Genomic DNA, 8504 nt, shown 5'->3' with positions numbered 1-8504 from the left:
ATAACAGAGCATTTATTTTTTTAACAGGTTATGTTAATACATCAGTAGATGGCAACAAATGCCTGTCTTTGTAAGTGAGTCATTCATTTACTCAACCGATTCACTCAACAACACTGATTCATTCAGGATGTAAACAAGTGACCTTCTGTATAAGTGAGTCTTTGAATCCTGATTCATTCAGAAATGCAATGGTTAAAGGAATAGACCAGCAATGGATCCTCAGCAGTGAATGGGCGCCGTCAGAATTCAAGTTCAAACATCTGATAAAAACATCACAATAATCCACAAGCAATCCACACGACTCCAATCCATCAGTTAACGTCTTGTGAAGCGAAAAGCTGGTTTGGTTTCTGAGCAGTAGTTCTACTCTGACATATATATGTATATATATATATATCATGATGGAGATAACAGCATTTCCAGTACTTTAAGCATGCAAATGATTAGTATGATGCCAAACAATGGCACAAAATGAATGGGAAATGAATGAATGTGAATAAATGGAGACAGTGTTTCTCTCATTGACCCTGAAAAGGCTTCCAAAGAAAAAATGGGCAAACTAAGAGGGTGGTCTAATGAGCTGGATCTGTGTGTTTTGTCATGTGTATCAAGGCACCAGGAGAACAACCATGAAAACTTGGTAGCGTCAGAAGCGTGGAAATAACAAGTGTGGCACTCGCCAGCATGGTATTTAAAGGCCAGGAATGAAGCTCGCACACACAATGCTCCAAACAGGCTGCTGCTTTTTTGAGAAATGCCGTTCCACTCAAATGCCTTTTGAAACCTCTCATTTCAAAGACAAATATGCTTTGCCCTCTCATCTGAACCCAGTGTAATAAGATGTAAACAACTGAAACAAGAGCAGAACAGCTCAGCAGACAAAACATGGCTATTCTGGGAGAGACTGCCGGAGATGTAAATTGACACCTTATCCTGGCAAGCACAAAATACCTTAAGAGAATTATGAGGATTCCACAACAATAGTAAAGCATAACCGGGTAATTTCATTCGACTTCTGATGTTGCATTTTTGTGCCATTCTGTTATGATTCATATTCAGTTAGTCTATTGTTGTCATTCCACAACAATAGTAAAGCATAACCGGGTAATTTCATTTGACTTCTGATGTTGCATTTTTGTGCCATTCTGTTATGATTCATATTCAGTTAGTCATAATTAAGAGGAAAAAATGTTGGACTCTTTTAGATATGATATAGTGCAACGTAAAGCGGTGCTCTAAATTAGTGCTAAATAGTCTATATTCACTAAACCAATCTGTTCAAAAACACTGTTTGATTCAGGGACTATACAAGTGACTGCCTTTATGAGTGAATTATTGAATCATTCACTCAACTAATTACCAAAATACGGCTGTGATTACCTGGAACAACGGCGCTCTTGCTCATGTGACATGAGAGATTTTAAATGAAGCACAGTAATTCAAACCACCTGCTCTCTGTGCAAGACACTTGAAAAATAGCAGGAAATAATCTATATTTACAGTAAACCAACAAACGGCTTCTGTCATCTGGCAAAAATAACGTATCAACTGAAGTTTTTCAGGTGTGGAAAATACATGCATGGGAACTTTCAAAAGTTTTCGTTTGACTTGACTACTACAGTCTCTGAAGGAGAGAAAAAATATTTAAGCAGTCAAATCTTGAAAAAGAAGTTCTTTCATGTCAGCCCTGTTGGCCTTCCCATGTTTCTGACACTAGATGAACAGCAGAAGGGAAAATCTCGACCTGATATCAAAGGGAGGGATGTCCATAACCTCAAGATCCCAATGTCATTCAAACCTTTTGAAGCCTGAAAGAAGAACAAACAGTATATTGTCTGAAGTTCACTGGAACATAGAAGGGTGTGATAGGTACTGGCTGTTGTTGAGCTGTAGCCATGAATGTTTTTCCACATTAACCCAATCTTATTTTGTGCCTTTTTTTTTGAAGTATGGGATGAAAATCAACTGTTTGGCAAGGGGAACCTAAATGACATAGCCAAAATAAAATGGTTGCTGTTTATAAATCTTTCTAAATAGACATATAGAGAAAGCCAACACTTGAGAGTTAAGGTAAGTCATACATTAGATTTTGTGTAAATTTTTAATCAGCTTACGTTTTATTTGGAACAAAAAAGTTATGAACTTGTGATGGCTACGCAATGGCTGTATTTTAAAACCACATTTATACAGCAAGTGAGCAACCCAAGAACTTTGTTCTCAAGAGTGCTGAACTTTGCGCAGGTGCAGAAAATGAGTTTGCAGCGCTAAAAAGGCGAACACTGTGAGCTTAGTCTGAGTGCAGTTTGTCATTTCATGTCATTATATTTCAGTAATATTTAATTATTTAAGAGTTTGAGACTCTAAATTGAAAGTAGAGATATAAACTCAGAAATGCGAGATACTGTATAAAGAAATGTGAGATATAGACTTGCAATTCTGAGAAAAAATGATAGATGACTTTTTTTTACTTTCTATTTTGTGGTGAAAAAAATAAAACAGAATTGCGAAATGCAAACTTGGAATTGTGAGAAATAATTCAGAACTTTTTTCTTGCAATTTCCGATTTGTGAGATAATTGAATTATGTTTGAATTGAAATATATGTACTTTTGACACGCATATCAGTCTGTTGTGGGTAAAATGAGAACCAACATGTATTTGTAAAGGAGGTTATGCATATATAATATAACCCACAGTATATTTGCCATGGGTTTAGTCATGCAAGACACCTAGTCATGCAAGTCTATTTTACCATCTTGACTGTTACTGTATTTTCAATTATAGAGGAAAAGCTGTAAACAATAGCTATGTATCATGGGATCACGAAAGCTGTACACCATTAACTTGGATCAATGTTGATTTTATAATGTAAAGTCTGTTCTGCAGTCTGAAATATGCAATTCATTCATTGAGAGACTATTGAGGTCTGAGATGTTCTTATGTTAGATGTTAGATCATCTAACATTTTTTTAGGTGTTCTTTCCCCTGGACTCCTTGGTTAATTATTTCTATGCAATAATTCAGGAACCAATTATTCTCTCAAACAGCTAAATGAATATGCTCACTACACCAATTCAGGTAATTCCATTTTTCGGGGACATCTGCACAGCTCACAGGTCACAAAGAGTCAGTCTTTTCAGGATTTATAATCCCATGGCATTAGCGTTTCTACCCTCAAAATCTGATTTTATTCTCAGTTCCATTGATTTACATGAGAGGCCTCTCATTTGAATATAATGAACTGCTGACCCCTAAAGATGGAGTAATCCATTATAAATACAAGAGAAATAATGCTAGAATTTGATTATTAGAATGAAAGGATGACAGATGTTGGTACTTTGTCTAGTGGAATACAGGAAAAGTTATGAATGAGGGTCAAAAGGAATCTAAACTATTAAATATTTGTGCGCTAAAGGTGCTATTTAAAACAAATTTTATGTGAGAACTAATAAGCCTTTGAAAATTATTTTTTAATGATATTACGATCAATATAGCATGAGTGTGATGTTTCAGAGAGTTCATATTGTATTCCTTGATCTAACATGTATTAACTGAAATGTGTTGTTATGCTCTTTGATGTGAGTTTCCTAGTCTTATCCAACAGATGTTATTGATTTTTTCATAAACATAACTTTCATATACAGTAATATAGTTTCAAGATGGGTGCATTATGTTTTTTTTATTGCAGGATTAATTATAGTCTGATATGTAACTAAAATTACTTGTTTTGCAACACAGGATGGTCTAAAATGTAGTACATGGATGTTTACTCATAAAATTAAAGGAATAATTTACCTAAAAATGAATATTTGCTCAGGTTATCCAAGATGTAGATGTGTTTGTTTCTTCAAAAAGTTGTATCATCTGAAAACAGTCCAACAGAGTTTTAAACCAATATGTTAATGGATTTTGATGTGAGAGGACAACAGGGGATGGACTTTTTCACTGGAGGAAGCGTTATTATGGATTATGGAGTCGTATTTTGGCAGTTTAAAGTTAAAACATATCAATGACTGATTTGTTTCTTACAAACATGTAGCTTTCACTTCACAAGATGTTAATTGATGGACTGGAGTGGTGTGGATTACTTGTGGATTATTGTGGTGTTTTTATCAGCTGTTTGGGCTCTCATTCTGACGGCACCCATTCACTGCAGAGGATCCATTGGTGAGAAAATTATACAATGCTAATTTTTTCCAAATCTGTTCTGATGAAGAAACAAACTCATTTGCAACTTGGATGGCCTTGGAAGTAAATTTTCAGCAAATGTAATTTTTTTGGGTGAACTATTCCTTTAAGGTTCATGTCGGCATTCCTTATCATGTAATGAAAGCGAGTGCTGACAAAGATTTTTAGTATATAACTACTTAAATTTCAGTCTGTTCCTCACGCAAAGCTATCATTTGATTTCAGATAACTTGGAATATCGAGAACATGTCATATGGACTATTATGATGCTTTATAGAGCTTGAAAGCCCTTGGTCCCCATCCACTTTCATTGTATGGAAGAGAGCAGCTCAGACATTCTGCTGAACATCACATTTTGTGTTCCACACAAGAAAGGAAGTTCTGGGTTTGGAATGACATGGGGTTGAGTAAATGATGACAGTATTCTCATTTTTGGGTGAATTGTTCTTTTAAGTTTGTTTTTCTTTTACCTACTGTGCTTGTTGATGCGGTGCAAAGCAAATGTTTATCTCCATCCTGAAGTGATTACGCCAAACACCTGCTCAGCTATAGAGGGAAAAAAATCACAGGATAAGACGTGTTGCATTTTCAGCAGCACTGCTTTTGATAGACGAGAACCTGGAGAAAAGTAAAAGTATCTGCTGTCCTTCTCTGCCTTTGCACAGATGGTGTTTCTTTCACACTCTGCTGAGAGTTTGCTTTTCAAACAGGTGTGTAAATATCACACAAAAATCCAAGCATACGCAGGTGAGGATTCCTGGGCACTTTTGTTCCAGACAGGAAGAAAAAACCAGTGAAGGAACAGGAGGCTGTGAATCCAATTCACATGTTGTTAAAAGAAAATGCAAAAAGTGTTTTATTTATTAACTTAAAAAAGTGCTCATGTGATGGCATCTAAATTAACTTTTTTATTCACGTTAAACTATTGTTTAATATTAATAACACGTCCCAAAAAAAAAAAAAAAAAAATCTGTGAATATCACAGCGCTGTTTAGATTAAAAGGAGCCTCTCTTGCACTTTCTTTAATAAAAAACAAATACAAATTTCTTATTGAGCGGCATTTACAAAAATAAATAAATAAATAAAGAAAGAAAATGTTTATTTATTTTTTATTTATTTATTTATTTTTAATTAAATGAATTGTTCTGCAACAGAATTTATAAACTGCAGCACTTATTATTGAAAAGTGTTAACAAAAGGTGAGAAAAAAGGTGAGCGTTTACTTGGAAAAAGTAATTTTTAAGGCTAGAATCTGAGGCTCCTTAATATAATTCTGACATGCAATTATTTGTTCCCTTTCAAGGGAACTTCGAACTGCGTCCTCTAGGGTTCGCTATGGGGGACGCCTTGGCGTGACCCGTGTCTGAAGCATACATTGAAAAAACACCAACAACACGTTGGCCGGCGACAGCCATGACGTCACTACCGGTGCGACTATAGTATAAATAGGCGCCGGGAGAACACATCATCCTCTTCTTCGTCTTCACTGACTGTTTTGTTTGAAGCATGCATTTCTGTGGTAAGAGCGATCTCTATTCATATCATTATGGCGAGCACTAGCAAAGCGTTTAGAGGATGTATGCATCCGTGTCGTCGTTATTTGACATCTGATGACACACACGATCTATGCGTTGTTTGTTTGGGCGAAGAGCACGCACGCGATGTCCTCGAGGGGGCAATCGGCGTGCACTGCAAGCGTTTTCCAAAGAAAAAGATCCGCTCTCGTTTGTCTCTCTTTTCGAGGAAAGAGAGGCAGCCATCTGCTTCCCGCGATTCAGGACCCACCGCTGCTGAGGCACGGAGGAGAATGAGCTCGTGGGGATCTCAGGTGGACCTGGCCGATGAGTTTAAAGAGGGGCATTCCCTCTCGTGCTCGTCGACTGTGGACGAGAGTGAGCCGCTGGAGGATGATGTTATTTCATTAACATTATCTGATTCAGGGGCCTGTAACCACCATGTCTTCACCTGACCGAGGTTAGGTGGGAATTTCCTGCTTTCCGGTTTCCAATGCTGGACCTATGATGTTTGGTTGGTTCTATGGCTTCATAGTGACCACCTTACTGATGGTCCGGACCAGAGGCTTCTTCGGTCGCTTCCTGAACGGGGCTCCGGCGCGGGAACCATGGTGAGTGAGTATGATCCATTTCTAAATATATATACAGTATATATATATATATATATATATATGTATATACAGTATATATATGTGTGTATTTAATGTATTTAATTTAATATATGTGCTGGTGGTTGTGTGTATAATCCATCTGCTATCTTTCTTTGCAGTGTTTTCCGGGACCTGTGTGTTTCTGTCCTTTTTCTAGGGTAGGTCCTCGGTGAGCACCCCCTCTGTTGGATTCAGAAACCGGGTGCTTGACTTGCAGTGTTTACTTCACTCGTCGATATGATGTCCAGCCAACACGTTCTCACTCCCAACTCGTCACATATGGACGCTTGGTCAGGATCCCTTGTTCCTGGACGTCCGGGCTGGGGTTACGCTTTCATGCTACCCTGACTGGTCTACTGTATCTGGGTCGCCCTGAGGGGCTTCCCGATCACCAGGATATCCCCTCTTGCTGAGGCATCGAGCGGGAGTTATAGGTGGCATTACGAGAACCTTCCTGTGTAATGCTGTCTCGGGCAGTGCTCCCCTCATCTTTGAGGGTTGTATTTGAGCTTGCCTCTCCCGTTTGGCCCAGTACTTCCGGGTATCTGTAAACAGATGCTTGGAAAACTCTAAAATCCAAATACTATGGTAAGTGCACACGTTAAGCTTTGCGCACTTTTTTACAAATCCACATAAGTGGTAAGTGTGCACGTTATGCTTTGCCCACTTTTCTAAAATCCACATAAGTGGTAAGTGTGCACGTTATGCTTTGCCCACTTTTCTAAAATCCTGTATGGTAAGGGTTACGCGTTATTGATCTCGTTCCCTTTCTCTGAGTTGGTTTAGACCCCGGTACCTTGGGCTCCACTGAACTAGTGTGTCTCTGTCGACACACGGGAAGCATCGCTCCCCTCACCATTGAGGGTTATTGTGAGTATGGTGCTTTCTTTCGAGCGTTTAATTCTCTCTGAGGAGTTGGATTCCTCGCTCCATGGGCTGTCCTCGTGGTAGTATTGAGCAGTGCTCCCCTTTATCAAAGGGTTGCCTATGAGCACGCTACTCCTTTCTGAATTCGGAGTTCTCCTCTCACTTGAGAAGTTTGAGTTCTCTGTTTCTCCAGAGCACCTGGAACCAGCAGCATCAGGTGAATTAGGCCCTTCCTCTGCCTCCCTGATGCGCTGAGTGTTTGGCTAGCTTGCAGTATGCTTACCCTTCTGATTTTACAATCATGCTGCAGGTCGAGCCCCCTCTCTTTGAGAGCTGGGTTTGTGCTCCCTCAGCCAAGGTAAACTAATGCTAGCCGTTCCAGCATTGGAACATGCTGTAGGTAGAGCCCCCTTCTCGACTGAGAACTGGGTGTGTTGCTCCCTCAGCTAAGTAAATTACTGCTAACTGTTCCAGCATTGGAACATTCTGCAGGTCGAGCCCCCCTCTCGATTGAGAATTGGGTGTGTTGCTCCCTCAGCTAAGTAACTGCTAGCTGTTCCAGCATTGGAACATGCAGCCCCCTTCGCCCCCTTCTCGATTGAGAATTGGGTGTGTTGCTCCCTCAGCTAAGTAACTGCTAGCTGTGGGACATGCTGAACATGCTGTAGGTTGAGCTCCCTCTCGATTGAGAGCTGGATGTTTGCTCCCTCAGCTACAGATTTACTGCTAGCCACTCCAGCATTATAGCCCTAGACATAGCGTTTTGGGGATGCGCTATTTCCATCTATGGGCTGCTCTTTCAGAAGTGCCACGAGAACCCCTAGAACGGTATTTTTTTAAATCCATGTTATGGTAAGTGTGCACGTTAGTCTTTGTACACTTTCTAAAATCCACACTGTGGTAAGTTCGCACGCTAGTACTCTGCGTTCTTTCTAAAATCATGTATGGTGAGGGCTTCGCGCGGCAGCTTCGTGCCCTCTCTTGAGCGGGTTAAGCCCCGGTTCCGCCTTGGGCACCACTCCACCTATGTATCCTCTGGATACCTACTTTAACAGGGTGTTGCTACTAGGGGTCTGTTGAGACAGTTCCTTCAGCATATGCAGAGCATGCGGTAGCCCCTGTTTGACTGGCCAAGACTTAGTATGATTCTAGGCTCTTGGTCGTATTCCCTTAAAGGAATCTATCCTGATTCCAAGCCTTGAGCTCTAACCCAGGCCCAGGAGTCTGGCCCTAACAGGTAAGTATTTTGGGGTATGTAGCCTAGGCCTTTGGCCGTAGGGAATAA

The sequence above is a fragment of the Sinocyclocheilus rhinocerous genome, unplaced genomic scaffold (genome assembly GCF_001515625.1).
Source record: "Sinocyclocheilus rhinocerous isolate Xijiao unplaced genomic scaffold, SAMN03320098_v1.1 scaffold142, whole genome shotgun sequence".
Lineage (NCBI taxonomy): Eukaryota > Metazoa > Chordata > Actinopteri > Cypriniformes > Cyprinidae > Sinocyclocheilus > Sinocyclocheilus rhinocerous.
Note: the sequence above shows the minus strand (reverse complement) of the source record.